This window comes from Sminthopsis crassicaudata, chromosome 1 (assembly GCF_048593235.1).
Source record: "Sminthopsis crassicaudata isolate SCR6 chromosome 1, ASM4859323v1, whole genome shotgun sequence".
Classification (NCBI taxonomy): Eukaryota; Metazoa; Chordata; class Mammalia; order Dasyuromorphia; family Dasyuridae; genus Sminthopsis; species Sminthopsis crassicaudata.
The window spans coordinates 75,009,375-75,037,349 of NC_133617.1; the positions used below are offsets into that span (position 1 = coordinate 75,009,375).

The 27,975-nt window shown below is 37.4% G+C and overlaps 1 long non-coding RNA gene across 1 annotated transcript; it reads left to right on the forward strand.

The window, feature by feature from the left end:
* The first annotated feature begins 981 nt into the window (after positions 1–981).
* On the forward strand, positions 982–26,294 carry LOC141539349 (uncharacterized). Its single transcript, XR_012481274.1, has 4 exons — positions 982–1,049; positions 7,368–7,476; positions 24,693–24,771; positions 25,744–26,294. It is a non-coding gene; the product is annotated as an uncharacterized LOC141539349 (long non-coding RNA).
* Positions 26,295–27,975: the final 1,681 nt, after the last annotated feature.

Below are 27,975 nucleotides of genomic sequence, written 5' to 3' on the forward strand. Positions count from 1 at the left end.
TCAACTGGACACTAGGTGGCAGAAGGTACCACCTACTGTAAGACAAAAATACTGAAGGCAATGCGATTGAGCACTTAAAGACAAAGATACTGAAGGCGATTGAGAATCTTTTCTCATTACAAACCTAAAGAGCAGAGTCCTGCAGACCCCTAACTCCTTATTTCTCCATCCCTTCCACCTAATCCTTAGTCCTGATAGCACCAGCATAAATCAGTCACATGGAGAGCTTTGGGTTATGAGCTTCTTTAGGAGATCAGAAGTGGTCACAGAACCAATTTTGAAATACAGTTAGAAGCCATTTCTGAGGGCAATAATAAAGAACATTTCATTGCTAGCCCCACAAAAGGAGGCACCACTATGCATTACAGAGATTCACAAATTCTGATTTAGAAGGCAAGAAGTTAGGTCATCTAGTTTGACATACTCATTTTACAACTGGAAAAACTTGGGGTGACTTGCCCAGAGTTAGAGGTGAGAGAAAGGGCATGAATACAAGTCCTCTGATTCCACATTTAATGTGTTTTTGAGTGTTAAGCCAGCACAGAACATTTCGACTTTCTCATTTGAAAAATGATGGGATGGCTAGGTGGTACAGTAGATAGAGTGCCAGCCCTGGAGGACCCAAGAGCAAACCATTTCTCAGACACTAAATAACCCCAGGCAAGTCACAACTTCTTGAACCAGAAAACCATTCCAGTATCTTTACCAAGAAAATCCCAAGTGGAATCAAGAAAAGTTGGATACGACTAATTAACCCCCACTAAAAGAGAAGGGGATGGCCTCTGCAGTACCTTCCAGTCCTATATTCACTTATTGTAGTGTCAGTAGTTTTCATACAGAATAATGGCCTTTATTTCCTCACAACAAATTAATCATTACAACCAAAAAAAAAAAAAAAAAAAGATTCTGCCATAATTAAAAATGTTTTTGCCTGGAGGAAAAACAGTCAAATAGATTGGGTGTGATAGTAGACAGTCACTCGACGGATGGCAACTCAAGACTGAACTGTGGTGGCTACCCTGGTGAACCCTAAGCCCTAACCCTTGGATGTAAGTACCTTTTATCCTGATTCCGATTATAACTGCTGAGGTAATTATACTGGAGATTGTACAAAGGCAAGAATAAAATAGTCCCGGACTTCAAGGAGTTCACATTCCACAGATAAGATAATTTGTGGAGGAAAAAAAAACTTGTAAGATCAGAAAAAAGCTTTGAAAAAAAAAGCCAACCTCACCAAGCTTTGAAGAAGTTAAGGTTTCCAAGAGATGAAGGATGGATTAGAGAGGGAAACAACTATAAACGAGCCCAAATTTGGAGGCTATAAGCAATACTTGTGAGAGAAGAAAAGGGACTGAGGTAGGTGGAAGAAAGGAGAGGAGATGTGAATATTGAGGAAAAATACATAAGTCTTGCCAACAGTGAATATGGGAGTTGGAAGGTAGAGCCTAGCTATATAAAGGAAAGTGGAAAATGGGCAACTAAAAGAATGGTGCTTCTTTATTTACTCCTCATTGCGCAATGGTTGTGCAGAGTGAATAAAGAAGCACCATTCTTTTAGTTGGATTTGGATTCAGAAATTTAATTTTACAGGTAAAACATAGCAAGACAATAGCCCATATGAAAAGGCTTTGACAAACACATTCCACTCCTGTCCTTTCTCCCTGACCCCCAAATTAATGATTTCTGGGGCTTCATTATTAGAAGCATAGTTTTCTTAATGGAAATAATAGTCCTATTATGCTTACTTTGCCTTAGACTATTTCTAGGTCATCTCATTGGATCACTGTTGAACTTGGGGCCAGGTATAGCAACTTATGGATGAGAGAAATTGATGATAGAAGTAATTTGATGGCCAAACCTATTACAACCTCAGAAGCCACTGTTTTGGAATTATAATTTTAGAGCTGGAAAGGACCTTAGAGTTCAAGTCTAACTCATTTTACAAATTAAGTAGCTTGAGTTCCAGAGAAATTATTTGACTTGCCTAAAGTCACATAGATAATAAATGATGAAAATAGGATTTGAACTCAGGTTTTGTGACTCCAAAACCAATGATCTTACCTCCTGTTGCTTCATTTTCAAGAACATTGACAAATAGCAAAGAGCTCAGTCAGGATGGCTCTACTAGGATTATTGAAGGAACTGGGAATGTATAAGTATTTGAAGGGTGATCAGGTAGATTAGACTTGTCCTACTTGGGCTTCAGAGAGCAAAACTAGGAATAATGAATGAAAGATTTAAGCTTTATATAAGGGATAATTTTTTTCTTAATAGCTTTTTTTTCCAAAATATGTGCAAAGATAGTTTTCAATATTCACCTTTGCAAAATCTTGTGTTCTAATTTCCTCCCTCCCAACCCATTCCATAAATGGCAAGCAATCCAATATAGGTTAACATACAATGCTTCTAAATATATTTTCATATTTGCCATACTGCGCAAGAAGAATAAGACAAAAAGATAAAAAAAAAAAAAAGAAAACACTATGCTTTGATCCACATTTAGTCTCCATAGGCTCTTTCTATCACAAGTCTATTAGAGATGACTTGAATCAACTCATTGTTGAAAAGAGCCAAGTCCATCATAGTTGATCATTACATAATCATCTTGTTGCTGTGTATATCATGGTCTCTTGGTATTTCACTTTACTTATCAGTTCTAGGCTTTTCTGAAATCAGCTTGCTCATCATTTCTTAAACAACAATTATGAGGAATAACTTTCTCACAAAACTGTCCAAAGTAGAATGGGATGCATTGCCTAGTCATAGGGTCTCTCATACCAGAGATCTTCATCCAATGACTGGAAAAAGATGAAACTTTATGGAGCCAGGACTGATCATAGAGGTCAACACTGCTTTTGTGATTAAACTTAACAGTCTGGTTCTTGGGGTCCTCATTTTAAAAATTTTTGAAATCCTTTCCTCCTCCAACATGTCCAAGAAGATATTAGTAACAACCAATACATAACTTTGCCATAGTTAAATTACAGGCTTAAATAAGTTGTCTCATCAATTTCAAGCTCATAATTTGCTCCTGACTCCCAAGATTCAACAGTGTTCCAGAGAAATGACCTGGAATATGCCTCACTCCACTTACCAAAAGTGGGAAATCATTTCTCTGAGTTCCATTCCAATTTTGTAATTATCCCTCACAAGGATTTGAAAATTCACTCTAGACCATGTAGTTTATTGAAATAGTTAAGTAGCCTAAAACCTAAAACCTATGAGACTTTCAAATAAGTTGCAAGATGGCCCTTGGGATCTATTTTCTCCCCATTCTGGAGAATCACCCAGATTCACTTATTAAGTTGATATTAAATGCTTTTGCTTTAAATGCAAAGAGATTGATGGAATATAAGGCTCATTGTTATGTATTTGAACAGCTAGTAAAGCTGTAAGGAAAAGGGTTGAAGATAAGGCAAAAGAAGGGATTTGGTCAATTTTAAAACTTGAAATTTCCCGAGTAATCACTCAGATGGAATAGGGAAAGGAATAGCTGACTGGAGTCAATTCATCTCACCATGGCTGTGTTTCAGAGGAGGTCTGCCCTTATATCAGTCTCAAATCTCACTCCATTGCATTCCATATCTGCCCCTTCTTTCTATCTCCAACAGATTCATAGTTCACAGGGTTTCTATTTAGGTCTTTTCAGAGTTTTCTGAGAATGAATTCAGCTCTTGCCAGCACCCTAGCTGCTACTGGGCATTGGATGCCCTTCTACTTTAGAGTTAAGAAGCAAAATCCAAAATGGAGTTTGAATGGATTTTATCCCCCAAATCCACGAAATTTATTTCAGGGAGTCTCCTCAAGGACTGGTGAATGCTGGAAGATATATACTGCAATACATTTCTTTGTTTTCCCTAATCTACTCTACTTCTTGTAAGACTTAAAAAAAACCTAGTAACGATTTCTCCCCCAGAAAGGAAAGGGAGATTCTGAGGGAGGTTTTCATTCCACCCAGTCACAGAACAGAGATAAGAAGAAAGAAATGATACTCTTCCCATGGTATGATTCAGTGGGATTAAATATCCTTTGCCGTGGAGAAGATGGAAGAAATATAAGAAACCATCCCTTCCCTCACAAAGTTTGCAATCTAACAATAGAAGCTTACACAAAGCAGCTTTGGTCTGCTTATAGTTTTAACATTAACTCGCTGAAGAATACTCTGACAAAACATTCCCAGGGCACCTTATTGCTGTACACTGTTATCAAAGAGAACTATGTAGAGAGTGTCTCTGGTATAAACAATGACTTTGATACAGATATGGACACTGCCCCCAAACTGAAGCTCTTGCTAGCTACTGGCCAAAATGCAGAAAAGACTATTTCAGACACCCATGTTTATTTTAACTAAATAACTAAACCTCTCTAGCTGTGTTGGGAAAACAGGAGAATTAGAAATTTACCATGTGATTCACTTTTTATTAAGTTGATATTAAATGCTTTTGCTTTAAATGCAAATATTATCTAGCATGGTCTAAAAGAAATTGGTGGAAAATAAGGCTCAGTGTTATATATTTGAATAGATATACACAAATAGATTATCAGAAAGTTATGCATAAATAAAAAGGGAACCACTTTTCTTGAGCCTTGCTCCCCATACTATTTATAGCCTAGGTAAATGGGTGGCTGGAGAATCATGTCAAAATTTGGAGAATATCAATTTCATGAAGTCATACTTGCCTGGATTCTGGATAAAGAGCAATGTTCTCAAGCTTTCCCAGTCACCAGTGAAGTGAAATCACGCTATGTACTTGCTCCCATGCTTTTTAGCATGATAATTTTTAGAGATGTCAGATAGATGCCTTCAATGAGGATGAACATAGCATCAGCTACCAATGGTAAATTATTTAATTTGAAAAGGCTATAAACTAAGATTAAAGGGAGGGAGAATTGGTGCATGATTTTTCACTCACATGATTTTTACTCCATGTAACCTGTGAAGCTAAGATGACACAGAATATGGATTGATTCTCAGATGCTTATGCTAATTTGGCCTAATAATTAACACCAAGAAAAAAAAAGGTTCTCCACCAGCCAGCATCACACCATCCTGGAACCATCGAATACAACCAATGGAGAAGTTGTGAACATTGTAGAAGTTCACTTACCTTGACAAGTATTCTTTCTAGGGATGTACACATTGATGATGAGGTTGACCCATTATAGGCCATAGGAAAGCAGCTTTCGAGGAGAAATTGAAGATAAAAGAGCAGGAATGATAGAGGGACAATGTTGGAGAAGATAGGATGGAATAGGAGTTCCGTATTTGGGAGGCTCTGAAGGATGGCAGAGTGGGAGTAATGTGTGGAATAAGAAGAGGTGTTAAACTGCCTATCAAACTTAAGGCCATTATGCTGACCTGTGAAACATGGCCAATACGCCAGCGTCAGGCCAGGAAACTGAATCTATTCCATTTAAATTGTCTTAAGGAGATTCTAAAGATCACTGGGCAGGATAAGAGATGTAGAGTAAACTGCCAGGCATTCAGACTCCACTGCAGAGAGCACAACTCCAACAGTTTGCTCACATTGTTTGAATGCCAAACATTTGCCTAAAAGACAATTTTTCAGAAAACTCACACAAAGGAGATGTTCAATGATGGTCAAAAGCAACAATACAAAGATATTTTCAGGGTCTCAGAAGAGCTTTGGAATTGATTGGGTGGTGCACCAGCACAGGCTCATACACATGGTATGGACTTAAAGAAGGCTCGGTGTGGGGGCAACTAGGTGGCACAGTGAACAGAGCACCAGCCCTGAAGTCAAGAGGACCCGAGTTCAAATCTGGGCTCAGACACTTAATACTTCCTGGCTGTGTGATCCTGGGCAAGTCACTTAACCCCAATTGCCTCAGAAGGAAAAAAAAAAAGAAGGCTCTGTGCTCCATGAGCAATGCTGAATTTCAGTAGTTTAAAAAAAAAAAAAAAAGATGCCCAAATTTAGAGACATCTCTACCCCAAATATCCACAAGTACTATTTGTGCCTCACCTCTGGCAGAGTATTCTAACTCCCATTTGTCTGATCAGTCACAATCAGACACACTATTCTTTGACTCCAATATAGTGTTATTACTTTGGTGCTCTTCAAGAATGAAGGACACCAGCCAGCCAGCTTGGTAGCTCAGTAGATAGAGCTTTGATCCTGGAGTCAGTCTGAGTGACCATGGTCAAGGAACTTAACCTCTGATTGCCTCAGTTTCCTTATTTGTAAAATGAGGATAATAGCACCTACCTCCCAGTGTTGGGAAGCCACATCGAAGTAAGGGAAGCTGTGTCAAGAAACTGCTGTCCTACTATACATGTCTGTGTCTCTCCTGTCCTTAAAAAAACCTTCACTCGATCTTTCCTTCCTCACTAGCTATCATCACATTTCCCTCCTCCCTTTGTGTCCAAACTCCTTGAGAAAGCTATCTACAATTAGTGCCTCTATTTTCTTTCCTCCCACTTTCTTCTGAACTCTCCATAGTTTGAGAGATAAAAATTTTACTTCTGATTTCTACTATATTGATTTTGATTTTATGCTGTATTAATTTTATAATTGAGTCTGTATCCATCTGGTTTCAGTTCAACTCAGAAATCCAGCTGAGCCTAGTTCCTAGTTTAGTTTAAAGGACAATTTGTTATCTCCCCTCTTGAGTCATTATCTCCTCGGACAGTTAATAAATATTCATTTGTTCAGGCCTACAAAGTTACTATCCCTACAAAGTTACCATCCCCCAAAGATATGGTCTGTCCTTTTCTGTTTTTGTGTAAAGAGATTTTTATCTCTTCCAAGGAGAAAGCAAATCTGTCCCTAGCAGACTACAGGATACAGATGGACCTCCACAAAGTACTTAACTTTCCTTAATAGTTAGAGATGGGCAGTCTGACCCACGTTAGTGTGAGTGACCCACTTATCTCAGTGTCATTTTACTCACCACAAGTCTGTTCTCTCACTTCATCATTCAACTGAAACAGTTCTCTCCAAAATTGCCTATGAACTTTTAATTAATTACCAAATCCAATGGCTTTTTTTCAATACTCATCTTTCTTGACCTCTCTGCTACTTTTGACACTATTGATCATCCTCTTCTCCCTTGGGTTTCAGGACACATTCTCTTCTGGTTCTCTGCCTACTTCTCTGACTATGCCTCCATGTCCTAATCTGTTGCCAAAGCCTGAAATTAATTTATAATATGGGCAAAGAAGGCTTGTCAATGAAAAACCAAGGCCTGTTTATGTAAAGACAAAGAGAGAGGTTCTCTGTACCATCTAACTTGATGTGAGTGACTCCATCTTTAAACCAGCCACCAATTCACTATAAATGAGCTGGCTTATCTCCTTTCTCTTTAAATTTTCTTTCTATTTTTTTTTTTTTTTTTTTGTAAAGCAGACTCAAAGAAGAAACAAAGAGATACTTCCTTCCTAATTTTCTCCTACCTCAGGCTAACACAAATATATAAGCCACTGTTCACCAGTAACACCCAGGCTTTTCCAAGGTCAGTTCAAAAAACTTGTGATCCAAATCACTGACATTCATTCCTTCTTGATACTTTATATATTCTGGTTAATCAAGGATTGTGGACTGAGCTTATTGTCTGTCCTTCCTTCTTTAAAAAGGACCAATGAATGGCATCTGGAGGGGATTCACTTAACTTGCAAGTAAACTGGATTTAAGTGAGGAAGAGCTATGCAAAGTCATCAACTTTATTCTTTTCTCCAGAATTATCAGAATCCAATGGCAAGATATAAGTCAAGATGACTGGTAATGGCCCAGGATGCAGTAGGAGACCTTGGCCTCTTTAAACTAAGGTCTTTCCCAGATCCCAGTGTGTCTGAGAAAACACCCTTTCAGTGATTAAAGGCTGGGTAAAAATTGAAACAAAAGATGGCCTAGTTTGCTTTCACAAAAGAATCAATCTGGAGAGAAAGATCATCAGAGTTTCTGACCAGAACATAACTAATTGCTATTTATACTTATTCTGTGCCATCAAAACCCAAACAATAAGCAAGCATGACTTGGTTGAGACCTATTATTGACTAATAAGTGAAAGTCAGAGTGATTTAGGTTTAAAGACATAGTCAAGTCACTTCATTTGAATCACAATGAGCTTTTTCAAAGCCTGTTTTTTCAGAGCTATATTTCAAGAAATTGTAAATGAAAACTAAATGAGACAAAAGAATTTTCTCAGGTTCTTGAAAAGAAAAAGAACAAATAGGGAAGAAAAAAAATCTAGCCCTCAAACCCCAAGATACCTTGCAAAGTATAAGTGATTAAAATCTATATTTCTTTGGATAGAGCACCTACGTGCAATATAACTCCCTACATGGACAGAAGAAGAAGAGGAAGATGAGAAAGAAGAAAGAGGAAGTTTTCAGAATGAGGGAAGTAAAGGTAGGAGGGATGCTAGTGGTAATTTAGAGCATATCTTGGAAACATTAAGGGCTTAATATTTAGAATATAATCAGATTGTGAAAAGATTGTTTATTGGTGATTTGTCTATCACTACAGTTTATTGCTATGTGGGATTATTTTATCTTGATTATTTAGAGTTTGAAATGTATAGAATAAGCTATAAAGTGGAAAAACATTAAATTTGCATACAGGTAGGCTATCAAAATGAGAACTCAATATCCTCTTTCAACATGAGAATAGACCTCAGAGAAATAACTTTTCCTATTCCACAAACAAGTATAATTCCTAAAGTGAGACTAAAAGACTACTGAGGGATATAGTCAACTTTCTGAGTCCTTTGTATTTGTCTTAGATCATTGTGTTGCTGAAAAGAACTAAGTCATTCATAGTTGATCATCACACAATGTTGCTGATGCTATACAATGTTTTCCTGGTTCTGCTTATTTCACTTTGCATTAATTTGTGTTGTATTTCCATAATTTTCTGAAATGTACCTGCTCATCATTTCTTATTGTATAATAGTATTCTACTACATTCAAATACTACAGCTTGTTCAGCATTTCCCAGTTAATGGTCATCCCCTCAGTTTCCCATATTTTGCCACCATGAAGAGCTCTACTATAAATATTTTTGCATATGTAGGTCCTTTCCTCTTTTTTATGATCTCTTTGGGATACAAACCTAGCAGTGATATTCCTTGGATCAAAAGGTATATGTAACTTGGTTGCTCTTTGGGCATAGTTCCAAATTGCTTTCCAGAATAGTTGGATCAATTCACAACTTAACCAACAATGCATTAGTGTCCCAATTTTCCCAAATCCTCTCCAACATTTATCATTTTTCTATTTTGTCATATTAGCTAATCTGAGAGATGTGAGGTAGTATCTCAAAATTGTTTTAATTTGCATTTCTCTAATCAAAAGTAATTTAAAGCACTTCTTTTTTTTTTTAAAGCACTTCTAAATATGCCTATAGATAGTTTTCATTTCTTCATCTGAAAACTTACTGTTCTTATCCTTTGACCGTTTATTAATTGGAGAAGGACCTAAATTAACTTTAGATAAGTTCAATTGATACTTAGTCATTCTCTTGAAACATAAAGAGAATGCAAATATTAAGATATAATCACTTTAATAAATATGATAGCTTCCCTTTTATTTGTGTCTTCAAAAGTAGTCTAGAGCACTGAGAAGCTAAATAAAATGCTCAGAGACATATGGCCATTATATCAGAGGCAGGTCTTTCTTGCTTTAAGGTAGGTTCTCTACCTATTATTCCATAGTGCCCTCTAGTATATTTTAGTAACATGTAAAACAGATACTGTATCAACCTTTTCCCATAGTTCACTCTAAGAAAGACAAGGAGAGTTAGTTTGTATGCCTTTTATTCTTCCTAAGTAAGCAGACATGCATAGTTATATGAGATGAGGGTTTAGTTTCCAGAGTTAATGTTCTATAGCTTTTGTCACAGCATGGGGAGTTTTGGGTTCAGCAAATGAACACTGCAAAGGATTTCTGACATATCTAGCTTAAGGAATGCTCAATTTGCCTCCTGCATGGCTGATTCTCATTCCCAAATCTGTCTGATCTCCTCTGGATAGTAAGGGAGCTCAAGCAAATCAACATGAAAATCAAGTAAAAATCATTAATTCAGTTCCAGAACTCTTATTTAAATGTTGTTATTCAAATTAGGAGAATAAGGGATAAGTTATCTATCAGATCTTTGGAGAAGGGAGAATTTATGACCAAAGAAGTAGAGAACATTATGAAAGGTAAAATGAACAACTTTGATTACATTAAACTAAAAAGGTTTTGCATAAAAAGGGAAGTATAAAGCTGGGGGAAAATATCTTTACAGCCAGTATTTTTGATAAAGGTTTCACTTCTAAAATATATAAAGAACTGTGCCAAATGTATAAGAATACAAGTTATTCCTCAAATGGTCAAAAACAGACAATTTTCAGATGATGAAATTAAAGCCATCTATAGTCATATTGATGAGAATTAAATAATCTAAATGAAATTAAGTTTAATTGAGGTCTAGTGGCAAGTTCGGGGTACAAGGAGTCAAATAGAGCTCCCCTGCAACCTCTTTGGATTAAGTGCAAGGATACAGAGTTAAGTGAGGTCTAGTAGTGGCACAAGAGTCCTCTGTAAAGGAACTTACAAACCCGAAAACCTAGATTGATAAAAGATGTTTATTGAAGGGTTTGGAAGTAAGGTTTAAAGGTAGAAAGACACCAGGGCCAAGCTGGCACCGGTGGGCAGAAATCCTTGACATGGTCGGCATAAGGATGCCATATTTAGGACTTCTGCAAAGAGTGGACTCCAGTTTTCCCCTTTTATAACAGGGGGACTTTTGGTAATCTGAAGGGATTGGTGGGTGAAGGCCCAGGTTGGCCTCTGGCTTGGGCTTCTGCTAGGGTTAGAATTTGAAAAGAATTCAATGGGTTTTTAGATAAGGAGGAAGCTGTTTGTGCTTGGGGTTGGGGTTGGGAAACCTGAGCAGATCATTAGAATGGGGTCTGGGACATCCCAAGTTGGCTCTGATGAGGAAGGGGGCTGGGAGAGCCTGAATATCTCCCTTTGGAATTCATGGGTATTGGGAATCAGCAAGGAATCTTAACCCACATCAATATGAGAAAATGCTCCAAATCACTATTGATTAGAGAAATGCAAATTAAAATAACTCTGAGGTACCACCCATCTCACACCTCTCAGATTGACTAAAACGTGAAAAGGTAAATGTTGGAGAGGATGCGGGGAAACTAGGATACTAATGCATTCTTGATGGAGTTGTGAAATGATCCAATCATGATGGAGAGCAACTTGGAATTATTCCCAAAGGCCTATAAAATTGCATATCCTTTGACTCAGCAGTGGCATAACTAGGTCTGTATCCCAAGGAAATCATAAAGAAAGGAAAAGGACCCACATGTGCAAAAATGTTTATAGCACCTCTTTTTGTGGTAACAAAAAATTGGAAAATGAGTAGATGCCCCTCAACTGGGGAATGGCTGAACAAGTTGTGGTATATGAAGGTAATGGAATATTATTATTCTATTAAAATGATGAACAAGCTGATTTTAGAAAGGCCTGGAAAGATTTACATAAACTGATGCTGAACAAAACAAGCAGAACCAGGAATACATTGAACACAATAACATCAAGAAGGTACTATGATCTACTATGAAGGACTTGGTTCTTCTCAGTAGTTCAGTGATCCAAAACAATCCCAATTGTACCTTTGGGCAGAAAAGCCATCTCCATCCAGAAAAAGTACTAGAGAGACTGAATCAACACATGCTATGTTCATTTCTTTTTTCTGTTTTTTGTTTTTATTTCTCCCATGACCCTTTTACTCTGATTTTTCTCTCCTAACATGATTTATAAAGCAATGTCGGTTAAAATAATAATAATAAATAAATAAATAAATAAATAAATAAAATGTTGCTATTCATCCTCTGCTCAAAGAGAATCAGTGGCATAATTGGGTGATAGCTTGACTTGTGAATTGAATTTAAGTGAGGCAAAGTTGTGCAAAGTCATCAGCTTCACTTTTCCCTGCAGAATCATCAAAGTCCAATGGCAAGATAACAGTTAACTGGTGATGGCTCAGAATACAGTGGGAGACCTTAGTCTTTCTAAATTATGGTCTTTCCTAGACCTAATATTTATGTAGTAATTTTTAATATGCCAGACACTGTGTTAAGCATTTTATAATTATCTCATTTGATTAAATCTTAGTTTGCTTTTATTTCAAGTAATTTACTTCTAATTAGGAGGTGTTGAAATTGGAATTTTTGGAAAATATTACTGACTTTATTTTGTCCTTTATTTGCTATTTTTCTTCCTTTCTTCCATCCTTCCTTCCTTCCTTCCTTCCTTTCTTTCTTTCTTCTTTCTTTCTTTCTTTCTTTCTTTCTTTCTTTCTTTCTTCTTTCTTCTTTCTTTCTTTCTTTCTTCTTCTTTCTTCTTCTTTCTTCTTCCTTCCCTTCCTTCCTTCCTTCCTTCCTTCCTTCCTTCCTTCCTTCCCCTTCCTTCCTTCCTTCCTTCCTTCCTTCCTTCCTTCCTTCCTTCCTTCCTTCTTTCTTTCTTTCTTTCTTTCTTTCTTTCTTTCTTTCTTCTTTCTTTCTTTCTTTCTTTCTTTCTTCTTTCTTCTTTCTTTCTTCTTTCTTTCTTTCTTTCTTTCTTTCTTTCTTTCTTTCTTATGCCTTTTTGACAGTATTGAATGTCTCTTTCACTACTCTCTTATTCCTAAATAATGTATGATTAAAAAAAAAAAAAAAAAAGACTTACAGTGATGAGGTGAAAGCAGACAGCCCAGTATGTAAATGACCAACAAAACCTTATATCCTCTGGAGAAAAATTCTTTCTTATACAAACTTCAGAAGACTTACAGTCTCTGGAGAAACTCCTTTGTTATACAAACTTCTCATATCTTCTGGAAAAAGAAAAGCCTTATCAGATACAAATTCTATTATCCTGTTGTGTATAAAATGAAGTTCCAAAATTCTATTCTTTGCAATATGGGGGGTGTTGCCTGCCAAGAACCATCTTGTGTTCTTTTCCTAATCAAAGCCTTTCTTGTCACAGCTTTGAGTAGGTGAATTCTTTCACCATGGATCCGGCCTTAGCACTTTGGAGAGGAGACAGACAGACAGAAAGAAGACCCATCCTTGCCCAGTATCACAACCTCTTCAAGAGTTCCAGATACTTTCCCTTTTCTCCCTAATAGAACAAGTAGCATGGACTTGATAAATTTGATTAACTGACTAATAAAGTAGATACTTGTTTCTTGTACTCTAGTATAAATGGCTAAGCTAACAAAGCTACATTTCCTTCGTAACAATTCAAGTACCCTTCTTTTGTTTTAATAAGTACCTACTCCAGCCTACAAGCCCCACCTGATCTCAGTAAAATTGCTTTGCAAGAATCTATTGCTCTGGCAAGTGTAGCTCAGGAAGAGAGGATTTGTCTGTCTATGATTATACAGATAGATACAATATACACATAGATACCAAACTGATGGTCTGCAGATCTCATCTGGACAATATACCAGCTCTGTGCCAGGAAACTAAATTGTTTCCATTTGAACTTTCTTAGGAAAATTCTGAAGATCACCTGACAGGATAAGATACCAGAAACTGAGATCCTTTCTGTAACTAAACTGCCAAGTATTTTAACTCTACTGCAGAGAGCACAACCCTGTTAGGCTGGCCACATTGTTCGAATGCCACTCAATGTACCCTCGCCAAAAAGATTATTTTATGGAGAACTCCATAGGGCAGGTGCTCACAGAGTGGTCAGAAAAAGTGCTACAAGGACACTCTCAAGGTCTCTCTTAAGAACTTCAGAATTAGGTGGCCCAGTGGATAGAGCACCAGCCTTGAATTCAGAAGGACCCGAGTTCAAATCTGGTCTCAGACACTTAACACTTCCTCGCTGTGTGACCCTGGGCAAGTCACTTAACCCCAGCCTCAGGGAAAAAAAAAAGAACTTCAGAATCCATTGTAGGATATGGGAGACTGGCACAATACTGCCCAGCACGGTGGGTATATGAGCAAAGAAGAATTGGATTAGCTCGGAAGAAATGGGAGATGTGCAGAGTCCCCCCAAATGTTCACATGCACTATTTGTGTGGAGGTGATGGCTCCACCTTGCTATGTTCAGTCAGAAACCCGAGTTATGACAACCCCCAAGAGGAAATCTTCCCATAAATCTGTCCATGGCTCACACCATCTTTGCTGAATCCCTCATGGTGTCATATCCCACAGGCACTCTGCCTCTTGGTGTCTTTTCCTTCACCCTTCTCCACACCACCCCCATGCTTCCTGGTGTCTTTCTCCTTCTTATAGCTAATTAGCTCTTTTAAGGTGCTAAATCTATTTTGCCATTTAGCCTGCCAGCTAAGGGCAACCTCATGGGGTTTCTCCAGTTTAATTGTTAAGCAAGGAGAAACAGGTTTCTCCTATTTAACTCTAAGTAAGGAGAAAAAGATTTCTTCTGTTTAACTGTAAGTAAGGAGAAAAAGGTTTCTCCTGTTTAACTGTAAGTTCCACTAGAGAACTTGTCTTTTCCATTATTAATTGATAAAACCCCTTTCCTTGCTAACTATACTCTCCCACTCTATTTCCTATTTATCATTCCTGGTTTCTATTGTATTAATTCATTTTGTTGGTAATCTCTTTTCCTAAAGAAACCTACCTTTTGCCAAAGAAATTGACCACTTTGAATTCTTCACCCCAATAGCATTCTCATCTTTTAATACTGAACCCCATCATTTGGAACTTGTAATTAGCAATTACCCTTCTTAACGTACATCATTTGGCCCTGAGCATATCATATGTGTGTACATGTGTGTGTATGCATGCATGCATGTATGTATATACACATTTACATGTATATCTATGTATGTGTCCCTTGAAATAAAACACACACCATCCAATACGTGCTTATAGTGTTTATCATATTCTTGAGTAAATAAACTGATTTACCTGTCTCTCCTGGGCTCTTATTTGGACTAACAAGTTCCCTTAAAGTTGGGGACATTTAGTTTTATATATATGTATATATATATATATACATATATATATAACTAACATATATAACTTTTATATATATATGTATATATAATTTATATATAACTTATATATAAATTTATATATAACTTATATATAATCATCATATTACAGTATTCCTTAAAATTTATATGTTAATGGTGGTATTGTCCTTCTAGAAAAAAACTAATGACACAATGACGATGTCTTGACTTGAATGTGAATTACACCTAAATGAGACAGAACTGAACTCCTCCAATCATTTGAGTCCAATTGCAAGCAAGACAAATTACCTTGGTTACAGTAGGTGACTTTGGTCTTTCTAAATTAAGATCTTTCTTAGGTCTCAGTTTGTCTGAGACGACATCTGGAGGGAAAGGACCTCAGAGTTTCTGGCCAGAGCAGAAAAACAATTGCTCTTTTGCTGAGGCAGTTGGGGTTAAGTGACTTGCCCAAGGAAGTGTGAAGTGACTAAGACCAGATTTGAACTCAGGTCCTCCTGACTTCAGGGCTAGTGCTCTATCCATTTCATCAGCTAGCTGCTCCTTTTTACACTAATTCTAAGCCATTAGAACTGAAACTATGAGCCACAAAGACTTGGGATGGATCTATTATTGACCATTCAATGAAAGCCAGAAGGATTTGGGTTTAAAGGGGTAGCTCAGTCACCTCCATAAAAGCCTATCTTTTCAGGGCTGTGTTGTACAGGTGTACTTGGTTCATACTTTGAAACAAATATCAAGACATCTCTCCACTATCACTATTACAAATAAATCATGTGAGGATGTGGAAATAAAGGGAGGGATATGTTACATATTGAGGTTTTGAGAGACAACATCTTTACCTTAGTCCCAATATCAAATACTCACCTATAAACCTTAGGTAATTGCCTTTTTACCCAAATCATCTTTTATTTTGTTTCTTTATCTTATTAATAACATGATGAAATTGGAAAGGGGAATAATTAGTAATAGATCAATTAATTGGATTATTGATTACTGATTGATTATTGTGTTTACTAATGTTGGACTATTACTGAATCTTTCCATAATAACTTGATAATTATTGGATACTTATTTTTCCTTACAATAATTGTTTTCCTCATGCTAAGTCAAGAAATTATAAGTTGCTTCATTGCCAATGGCTTCTTATACAATTTTGAGAAAGGTATCAAAGGAAACAAGTTTTTTGATTGTCATAATACATTTTTTGTTAATGAAGGCATTGTTCTGACTCTCTGTGGTTCTATTTGGGGTTTTCTTGGCAGACACTATAATGATTTGCCATTTTCTTCTCCAGCTCATTTGAAAGTGAGGAAACAGGCAAACAGGATGAAGTGACTTGCTCAGATTTTAACTCACAACTTGAGTCTTCGTGACTTCAGGTCTGGCACTATCCAATGGGCCACTTATCAACCCCATAATCCATTCATATGATAAAGATTTTCTTTTCCAGGACTATAATCCATTCTAAGTCATCAAAAATAGTAATTGCCTGAAAACTTGCTAGGAAAAGATTTCATCAGGTAATTCAGACGTTCAGCACTTCAGGTAAACATCAGCTTTGGATCTGTGGGTCCTAAGATAAAAGACTCTTTTTCTTCTAGAGGTTGAAATTCAATAGAAGTGACTGTGCATTGCAATAATTCTCTCACCCCTTCTCAAAAGTGAGATGAAATAATGCAATTGACAGGGTTCAGGGGACCAGTGGAAAGGAGGCTTGGTGGGTAAAGGAGAGGATCCAACAGGAATTTATGAGATTGGTTCCTACAGAGGGAGAACAAAGGCTTTATAAGGAGGAGATTATCAAGAAAATCAAAGAAAATGTTTCCCATTGCCTTTGTCTGGAGTGAATTTCTCTAGGAACATCCTGCATTGTTGTTGCAGGGTTGTGTCTTGAGAGAAGTCTGTAAAGGCCTGGAAATAAGAAGCTTTGGCCCACTTGCTCTCTCAGCAGGCCCCAGAGGAGATTAAGCTGCAGGATAATGCTATAATTTAGGGCCCACTGATGGGCCATCTTTCTGATTCCCTAGGTCATATTGACACTAGGCAGTGTTGCAGAAAAAAAACAAGGTGTCTCCTTTTGAGGTCTTGCAGACTGAATTAATCCCAATTATTCAGGAGACGGACTGAGGGAGAGTTCCCTGGTATAGAGGGGAACTGTCCCATGATGCTGTAAGAATTCTCCCAATAGCCACTCACTTCATCGTAAAGTGTTCTATGAGACAGAGACAAAGAGCACAGGAACTCAGGAGTATAAAGGCTCATATAAGGTTTCTAAACAGAACATCCTTCATCCAGAGGGAATTTTCTGGGCACAGGGGCCCACAGGCATTAAGACCCAGGAGGCCCCACCAGATCTTCCTAGATGTTTGGGGATCACTAGCTAAAGAGAGAGGGACTTAACTTGGGTCGAAGAGGGTTGAACAGAGTAGACTTTCCCCTTATGGGGTCACCAAAATGATAAAGGTTGTGCTCAGTGTCACAAGTTATCTGGAAAGAATTCATAAGTTCAGACCATCTGAAAGCAAGGGAATGATCAAGGTATTTATATTGGAGGAAGTGGAGGGGTTGTTAATATTATATCCTCCTATTGCACAATTTTGGAGAAAAGGAGAATCTTGGATTTAGCCCATAAGTTTGGTGATGATATCTTCAAGTAGATTCCTACCAAACCAACTGCTACCACCCTGGGCAACTGAATTCCCTGCCAGCTGGTACTATCAGGAAGAAAGCCCTGACCAAGAAAAAAGAAAAATTTAAAGTGATCTCCCAAAGATCTGATGTTGGAAAGTGACATGATGGTAAAAATGGAGGTCAGTTCTCCCTCTTTAAAACATCCAAGGTGATTTTACTAATATTCATCTAAAAGAGTCTCTTTTTCTCTTTCTTTCCCTCCTTCCTTTCCTAGCTGCTTAGCTTGCAAAGGGGTAAGTGGGGGTGGGAGATAAAGAGAAAGAGAGAGAGACAGAGACAGAGACAGAAACAGAGAGAGAGATAGGGAGACAGGAGAGGGGGAGGGGAGGGGAAGGAGAAAAAGAGAAAGGGAGAAAGAGCGAAAGGAAGAGAAAGTTTAAATATGTAGGAATGAAAGGAACATGAACAGAAAGAAGGCTGTAATCTGTACTGACAGTGTGAACAGAGTTTGGAAATTTTTGGAAATAGAAGTTTGCTATCACTTTAAAATCCCAGTAGTAAATAGCCTGTATTTACATGATTATGGGGAGGGGAGCAGGTTTGGAGAATGTGCCAATGAAAATTTCAAGGTGAAGGCCTGCACTTTAAAGATAGCACTTAGCCTTTTCCTGGATCACAAAAAAAAGGAAAAGGTTTATGTAAATTAGGAAACTATCAGAAAATAATTGAGTTTGATTGGAACATCTAGTAAAATATAGAGAGTCTTATAAATTAAAGCATTGGTCAATTTTAATGTAACTTTTTAAATTGCATATTAAAATTGGAAAGTTGACTCTAAGTTATATGAGACACCTACACATTTTTGTGATTATGTTCTATCTGAATTTTAAGAATTCTCTTGTTTTCTCCCTAAAACAAAAGAGAGTGAAGAATTTACAGATTAGGCACATAGTAATCAGAGATTGTTAGCTAAAGTAGATCAAGCCTAGAGACCTCAATTTTGGTTTCTCCCGAGTTAAGTGATTTTAGATAAGGCCAGGACTACATTCCATTGTCCAGGTGGCCGAAGAAGCTGTATATCACTTTGTCTAGTACATTCTACTGACCAACTAGGGGAACAGTAGACTTATGTGACCAATCACAACATAGAGGATGGGGTTTCAGAGGTTCTTTGTCCGAATGTATAAAAGCTGTAAGCATTTTCAAGGCCCCGTCCTGCTATGAAATTTGGCTCACAGACCAGGATGGGGTCCACTTCTTGAGATTCTAATAAATAATCCTGCTTTCTATGAGTGATCTCTGTAGTAGTCAATTTGGGTAGGTCTTTTTGTCCCAAACAGTTGGGGGCTCATCCAGGATGGGGTCTTTGGGGGAGACGGCTGTGCACCCCAGACAGGAACAGGTGCCCACAGAGCAGTTTTTTCCATGGTCTCTGGCTCTGGATGGGCAGCCTCCCTCCTTCTTAGACAATTGTCTGAGGCAGAGGTACTCAGTGGAAAACAGAATTGAAGACTGAAGGAAGTAGAGTCCTGATGGCCGGCAATGCAGTCTGGAAGACTTACACATGTAATTTGAGGTATGCTTTCAGGGATCTGGGGGTCTATTGGCTGGGTCAGCGAAGACCTCAAGGGATTAGCCCTCCTAAATTTGTTTTTGGTGGGGAATACTGTCAATCCCAAGGAAAAGACTCCCTGAATAGGCTCTCAGATGACTGTGAGCATGAGGGTGACCTCCACTGGTAATGGGATAGAAGCATTCCAAGAATTTGTATCAGGACATTAGCTAGGGAATTCAACTACTTAAATTTGTAAAATAGAGCTCTGCGTCTGTCTGTGTGTGTATGTTTGTCTGCTTTGCGTTTTTTATTCTGTTTTAAAAACTTGTAAGCAAACTTGTAAGAGATAAGAATTCAGCCTTTGTATTACAGGCTTAGAAAAATATCAGGCTGAATTGTGGGAACTGGAATTCATTCAGAGTAGTAATTCTTTCAGAGTAGCTTAGGTAAGAAAAGAAATTTGAAAAATCTTTTTCTCTCTCTCCCTTCAGCTTTGTGGGGAGAAGAGGGAAGAGGGAGAGAAGGGGAAAAATAAATACATAGATTGAAAGTTTGAAAAGTTTTGAGAAAATAGAAGAGCAGTGTGCTATCTATCACTTTAAAAGCTCCTGTAAACAAGGGACCCTGTTATCAGAACTTGGGGGGGGTTGTGGAATCTTGCCCCCGCCCCCAAAAAATTTCAAGGTAAAGCCAGGATTGGTGCTTAACTCTTTCATGGCTTACTAAAAAAAAAAAAAAAGAAGTTTGAATGGAATATCTAGGTAGATTTTAGGAAACTTCACAAACTAAAGTACTGGTTAATTTTAAAATAACTTTAAATTGGTATGTGTGTTAAGATTGGAAATAAAAAATTGCAGATATTGGAAGGGAGGAATAAAAATAGAGTAAGAGAGGTAAATAGCTGAACATAGGGGCTCTCTGAGCTGTTAGATCTATGGGAAAACTAGGCATACTTCTAAAAAGAAATGAAAAATTTTTTTTCCAGGAGAAAAAAGAAAAATCATTATTAGCAAGTTTGCTTTCATGAAATTAGAGAACAGAAAGTTTAAGAAGGCTAAACTGGGTAATTGTTTGTCTGCAACATTTGATTAAGAGTTTTGGGAACTTACTATATTTTAAAGAGGTACTATAATTTTGAAATTGGGGGAAATACTTTTACTGTTGCTTTGTACAAGTTAGATTTATTCTAAGTATAAAATCTTAAGAATTGTTTGAATATTTTGGCCTTTACAACTGAAAAGAAAAACTTTTTTTGCCTTATTGTTTGGTTGGACTTCAAATTAAAATATAGGTTAATAAACAAAATGCCAGTAGCTTACCTTAGGGGAGGTCGTGTTTGCATCTCCCTACTTAAATGGTATATTGCTTTTTAAAAGTATTGGGTAATTTGTAAACTATATTATAAGTTTTATGAAATTTGGTTCAAAATTAATTGTGAATCTTGAAGTTTAAAGTTTAAAAAAAAGGTGATTTAAAGAAAAAGGACAAGAGAGATTGATTTACAAAAGCAATTAATAGTTTAAATGGAGCATCTAGTCAGAAGGGCTATTGGTTTGGGAGTGTTTAAAGTATGTTGGAGAAGGTTTGAGCAAGTAGACATTGGGAGGAGACTGAGAGATGGGACAGGAAAATGAAGGTGATTTAAGAAGGATTGATTAGTAGGAGCAAATGATTTCAAGAAGAAATCAGTGGGAAAAAGAAGGAAGTGGTTGGAAAGGGTAGTCACAGAAAGATGGCTGTGAGACGGGATGTGTTTTTGCAGAGGGAGAGCAGCAGTGGAAAGTTGCAGGTGCTTTTGGCTGAAGAAAGCAAACTGATTTAAAGGGACAGGCTGCTCTTACAAGATGTTAATCAATTGAACATTTGTTTCTTTAGATACATAATGGTTTTTGTGTTTAAAAAAATATGATCAGAAATGTGATATATAGTTTGAAAGGGTTATTTCAAAAAAGTTCAATTGATATTTTCAAGAACTTTTCAGATTCTTTTATGTGAAAACAGGAAGTTTTAATTAACTGTATCAATGCCAATTATCTGAAAGGGACTCCAAGAATAATCATTTTTGCCTTTGTCCTTTTGAAAATGTTTTTGTTGTGAACAATATGTAGTTGAGATTTTTCTACGTATTGTGTATTTTAAAAGCAAAATGATTGGTATAATGTTCAACTTATTCAAGATTCAACATCTACTTGGGCATGTAAGAATTGTGTGAATTTTCTAATATAAATTTCATACTTTTACCACTATAAGGTCATGGCAAATAACTGTTTGGGATTTATCTGAAGCTTTGGAGATAAAATCTCTTGGGCTTATAATTAATACTATTTGGGAGTTTTAAAGTTCCACTCTCTTATGTGCTGAAGGGTGAGTTTTAACTGCTTATGTTAAGTTATAGTTTTGTTCTTGCATTTTTTCTTCCTATGACTGATTTATTTCTATGATAAGAGCAATAGTCAACAGAAACTGTTAATGTAATTCAATTATGTCAACCTAGTTATATGCAATTATTATATCCTAAATGCTTAGACAAATAAGTATTTAGCCTGGTCATCTGTCTGTTACTAGATATTGTGTTTAAGTGTTTTTCAAAAGGTTTCTAAATGATAAGAAGACAAATAGAAAATCTCAGACTGTTCTAATCTTGTTAAATTTGGGTTTTTGTTGTTCTAGAAATTTTGGTCAAATTACAGATTATTAAACCTCTTCTGAGACGTGGATCAGCCCATCTGAAGCTTAGATTGACGCCACACCCACACCCCTGCATGGATGGAGAGCCTTCGCCCATTTCTCAGCCTGAAGCAGCCTAGATTGAGACCATCGCCCATGCTCCTGATGTAATTTGGACTGATATGGGGCCAGTGGGAAAGTGGTTGATGAATTATTGTTAAAATTACAACTGTATTACTGTGTGTTTAAGATTTGGGATGGAAATTGTTAAATTGTATAACTATTGCTATTACGGATGTATAGGAACTTTATATGTGGGATGGTTATTTGATGCTTTAGCTTTGAAATCCCTTATTCTGTTGGAATTCTCTGATGGCCTGTTTTTAGGAAATCTCCAAGATATAGACACCTGTCTTGGGACTGGCAGTCTCCAGCCCTGTGACCCCAGTTTCTTCATTGGTATCTCAACATTCTCAGGCCTCTAAAGTTCATGGTTTTCCTGCCTTGATGGTCTAACTGTCTATGCTCTGATAGCTTTGCTCAGAAATCTGTATTCTAGTAGCAGCCTTGTCTGTCCCTCTGCATGGGGACAGGTGGAGGTACTCCAAGCCTTACCCTTCTCCCTCTGAATGGGCAGCATGACTGTCTCGAGCACTGCTACTCCCTATATAAGCAGAAGCTGAGTTAAGTGCACAAATGACTGCAGACCACTTAACATAGTGAACTATCCATCTCAAACTGAGATGAGGGCCTTTGTACTATTGATAACTCTGGGGTTCTCAGGGAGAGACTTGCCCTTACCATAAGTCCTTGCACTTTCTAGTTTCGTTTTGATTTATTTGCTTTACATTGGGTTGGCCAAAATTATGGTGCTGAGACGTCTCAGGTATCTAGGGGAGGTAATTCAATAATTCAAATATTCAGAAGGAGAATGTGTAATGTTGTGCCTCAGTTTCCCTAGATTGTCATCTTTGTAAATTTATCTTTATATTTTTTTATGTATGCCAAATGCCAATCTGTTCTGTGATAACTGTTTCCAAGACAGTTGGTAGAAGCAATTCTTATGGTATGGACTTATTGCAATCGGTGGTATTATCCTGTTGTCATTATGTCTACCCTGTATAATTATATCAGTAACCAGAATAGTTCAACAGTCCCTATCAAAAGTATTGCATACAGAAGATGCTGTTAAAATTATGATTCTTCAGAGAAAAAGGGGCTGGAATGTATTAGAGAGGGATGATCTTGATTGTAAACTTGATAAACAATGTATAGATATGTTAATTGATTTTGAACAGTGTGTAAGTTCTTCATAGAAATATGATAAAAATCATTTACATATAACAAGAGGAGAATTGTGTGGAACAGAGAGATAAGGTGAATAACTTACAGATTAAGCACATATTGATCAGAGACTGTTAGCGACAGTAGATCAAGCCTATAGGCCTCAGTTTCGGCTTCTCCAGAGTCACTTGAGTTTAGATAAGGCCTGGATTACATTCCATTGTCCAAAGAAGGGATTATGTAGTGGAAGAAGATGTATATCACCTTGACTACTACATTCCACTGACCAACTAGGGGAAGAGTAGACTTATCTGACCAATCACAACATATAGAGGGCAGTATTTTGGAGGTAAAAGCTGTAAGCATTTTCAAGACTCTGGCCCTATTCGGCTGTGAAATTTGGCTCGCAGACCAGGATGGCATCTGCTTCTCGAGATTCTAATAAATAATTCTGCTTTCTGTGAGTGATCTCTGAGTAGTTAATTTGGGTAGGTCTTTTTGTCCCAAACAAAGGGGATGGCCAAGCCCTCCTGAGAACTCCCTAAGCAACAATAGCTTGGGGAAAGGAACAGTCCTATCAGTTGAGCCCACTACTGAGTAATGAGACTCAGTAAATAATAATTTTTTAACGAATAGGTCCTTTCTGAGATTGTAGAACCCAGAACTAGCTTGTCATCCAGTAACTCTGAATGTTTTTAAAGTATGAGCTAAATAAACAATTAAAAGAAGTTGGAAAATTTGTTTAAAACCTGTTGTTATTTTATCAAATCTTAACTAATCTTGTTTTATAATGTTTTGTAAATGCAATTTAGAAAACTTGGTATTTCTACCTTTGCTTGTAATTAAAAGGAAGTTACATCTACAACTATTTGTGTTAGGGCAAATTCTCACACCTAACTAATGCTAACCGATCTTTATTCCTAGGCCTTATCAGAGAAAACTCTGGTAAATATAATATCAATCTTACCTCTTTTTTAAGGTCTCCAGAATGCTCTGACTGGTATCTCATACAGAAGCAGTCTAAGCACAATATAGCACCCAAGCGTTTTGGCAAACAAGCTTAGACTTTATTCACATGGTCTACATCCACTCTATGCCTCCTGCACTATCTTGGTACTGCTCCTCCATGCCAAGCTCTAGATGATAAAGAGATGGAGTCCTTCCTGCCCTGAGCTTATATGGGGTCTATGAGGTCAAAGACACAAGCCAATCGATAATAAAGGTTATATCCCGAACTTGACAAGATTTCGGAGTGAGATTTTAGGATTCCCACCATGGCTGGAGGTCCCACCCATGAAGGAAGTCCACAAGTACTCAACTGCAATCACATCCAGGGACCTCAGAGACCACTGGCTACTTAACATCTCAATTGAGCTTGCCTTATCTTTCTAATGGACCCTTACATATTTGGTTATCACTTATGTAAATTTTAAGAGTGTTAACTAATTATTTTGCATTTTGTCATAATGTTAAAATTTTAAATTGGCTATTGAAAAGGAGGGAATCAGTTTTATCTGAATTGGTTCTAGAATTGACCAGTTCACCCCTATGAGGATGTATAGCAGGGTTAATCTATTCTCCCTCTCTCCACTTCACAGGATGTTTATGTGTGAGGGACAGGGGAGGGGAACAACGAAAGAGCACAGCCCACAGAAGTCCTAAAGATCAATGGGACAGGTAGGCAGGAGCAGCCGGCTCAGCTCCTTCTCTAGGATCCCTATCGGTTCTCCTTATGTTTATCAGGTTTCTTCAAGCCACTATTGTGGTCAAGGTCATCAGTCCTGGGAAAAGAGCTTGTTTTGATTATATAGTTCTCAAACAAAATGCTTTAACTGAGAATCTGCAAGTTTGTTTATAATATAGAAATGATTTCTAGTGATTGGTCTTTACACCAGGATAAGTTTAAACTTGAGGAGAATAAAAGAAAAACAAGTGAAAGATGTTAAGTAAAATCTCTTATGTTTGTGAGTCCTGGTAAACTTTTATTGCTTATTGAAATTTTTTGAGAGTAAAAAAATCATTGTTTCTAGACCTAGGCTGTAATTGCTATTTTAGATAAAATCTCTTGGGATGTATCTGATACTTTTTGAGTTTTGAATTCAGATATAATTGATGGATCATCAATTGAGTATTCCACCATTCAAAAGAAATGCCACAAGCTACTCAGAATGATGTCATCCTGAACTGTTATAGGTGGAAGGAGGTCTGTATTTGGGCAAAAGCTGGGAAGACAACCTTTGGCTTAAGCTTAAAGTGGGATCTTTCTGGCTCAGTTTTCCATTATGTTCTTTTGATCAGGAAGGTTTCCCCCTTGAATGGGCTGAGACTGGCTATGAGATGTAATTGTTACTTAATGACTGGTTGTGCTTTTAGGCTTAAATTTAAAGGACAAGATTGATGGTGTTATAATCATGTCCCCTCTTTTTCCTCTTACAGAAAATTTAATTAAAATGGTCAGTAGAAAACATGAGCACAATATAAGTATGTAAGATCTTGCTATTTTCAGTCTAAAATGTATAGTCATTAAGGAATAAGATTTTAGTTTGGACAGTTATGTTGGTGAAGAGTAGTAAATTATGAGTTATCTTGTATCACCTCAATGGAAAATCTCATTTTATTTATGTTTTCTATTTGATTTGTTTCCTCTAGGCTCCAAGAGATTCAAAGGATGGCCAACATTGGATACGATCCTATTTCTTATCCTGAGACTCGGCACCCACTGAACACTGCTTTGACAGTTGCTAGGCCCTTAAGCTTAGAGGAGTGTGACCCATAAGACTGGAACAGCTCTATGCCCACTCCCAGCTGGAAATAGCTCTAGAAAGCTACACTTCTATCCTCAATTCCAAATGATTTTGAGTCCCATTTGTTTGAGGGAGATTGACGGGGTCTAGGAGTAGATTTAAGAACTTATAACTCAGCCTATGTTGCAAAGTCAGGATGGCTGGCTATCTTGTAAGATTAGAATGCCTGGATCACTGCACCAACAAGATGTTGACAAATAATAAACAGAACAATTACACTAATATAGGTGCAGTATCAAATAGGGTAACTGCAACTTGACTCTGTTACATTCTGAAAAACATATCCCCTGATTTTTCCCCATAAAAAACCCTATTTGCTCCCTAGTGACCTGCTGATTCCCTTAAGGATCCTAAGCCTGCTTTATGGCATTATAATAAAATTTACCCCTTTGACTTGGAGGCAGTCTGAACAAATTATTTCAAGATACCTTGTGACACTGAATATGAACCTCATCACAATCTTAGAGATATTAAATTAATTTTTCTAGTTATAAGAAATTTATTCTTGCTTTTAAAAGAGCCTCTGTAATGTCCTTCTCTAAATTATAATGTTCTCTGAAAGCAGATTTCTTGGGGAGCTTCTGGAGGCAGCCTTAGTTTCAGTTCAGTTCAGTTCAACAATCACCTCAAATGCAGTCAGGAGTTAAAGTCCAAATTCTTTATTGTTTCCTTTTAAGTCTTGTCTCTTTCCTGGGGCCCAGTTAGCTTTCTTAGAGGCCTCTCTCTCTCCTTGGTTCCCGAGAGCTCTTGCTGCTAGTCCTTTGCCTCTGCCAGCTGCAGCCTCCCTGTCTTAGTATCTTGTAAGAATCCTAACACCTCCTGTTTTTTTTGTTTTTGTTTTTTTTGTTTTTTAGCACATAGGTGGTCATGACCTCTCTGACTTCTCAAGGAGGTGAGAATCCCAAAAAAGAAGGTGATTATGCCTTCCCTGACTGCTCAAAAAAGGGGTGAAAACACCATAAAAGGAGGTGATCATGCCCTCCATGACTTCTCAGCAAAGGAGATGAAAACACCAAAGGAAATGGGAAATCAAATCAGATTAGTGGTTTTCTGAAAGGGATCACTCTTAAAACAGGTGTAGATAAATCCATCAATATGGGAGGTATTACACATAATTACATAAATTACATAAGCACATAGTAACATAACGCAGGAATTATACATGTCCATAAGTCCTAGAAATAGTCCAAAAGGAATCTATTATCCATTAGTTCATGTGCCAGGAATCCAATAATTCCCACAAGCTTTGAAGTCCTGCAATAGTCTCATCTTGTGTTAGGGAATCCAGTGATTCCTGCTGGTTTTCAAGTCCTGCAACAGTCTCATTATCAGCTATGCTCTTTCAGTGTCAGATGTTTCTTAGATCTTCTCCTTTGTTTTGAGGTTTTTCTCCTTTTCTGTCTCTCTCTAGGTACTCATTGCTACCCATCTGTTTCCTTCTCCATCTGTAAAAATACAGGCAAACTCTCTCTCCCAGGCAATTAACCTATCTTAATTCCCTTCTAATTAGCACTTTCTAGATCTCTCCTTATCACGTGGCAATTTCATTGGAACTGTTTACACTGGACATTGCCCTGTTGGTTTAAAAAGCCTGTGTTCTCCCCAATTGTCATCCCTTTCTGCCATGTGATTACTTTTTGGCTGATTGATCACATTAGAGTCCTGAACTTCTAAAGACTCTCTGAGTGTAACCTCTGCTGCCATCATGCCCCACCTGTCTTTTGTATAATATCTTGGGGGCCCTATCTCTCATTTCCCTGGGTCACTCTACATTTTGAGGCCCAATGGAAGCTCTTGTGGCATTTTGGACATAGGGTTTTAGGTCTTCTCTCAGCCTGTCCTCTCTATCTTTATATCAAAACTGAGCTCTAAGATGTCCTGTTTTTCCACACTGAAAACATCCCTTGCCAAGAGGGACCCTGTCTTCCCATGTTCATCAGAGCCTGAGTATAATAAGCATTTGTGCCCACCATGGCACAGCACCTTATGATCTCCTCTAAAGGAGCATTTTTGTGTATTCCCCATATAATTATTTTGCAAATCTCATTAGAATTTTCCTTAGTCAGATGTCTGGTCA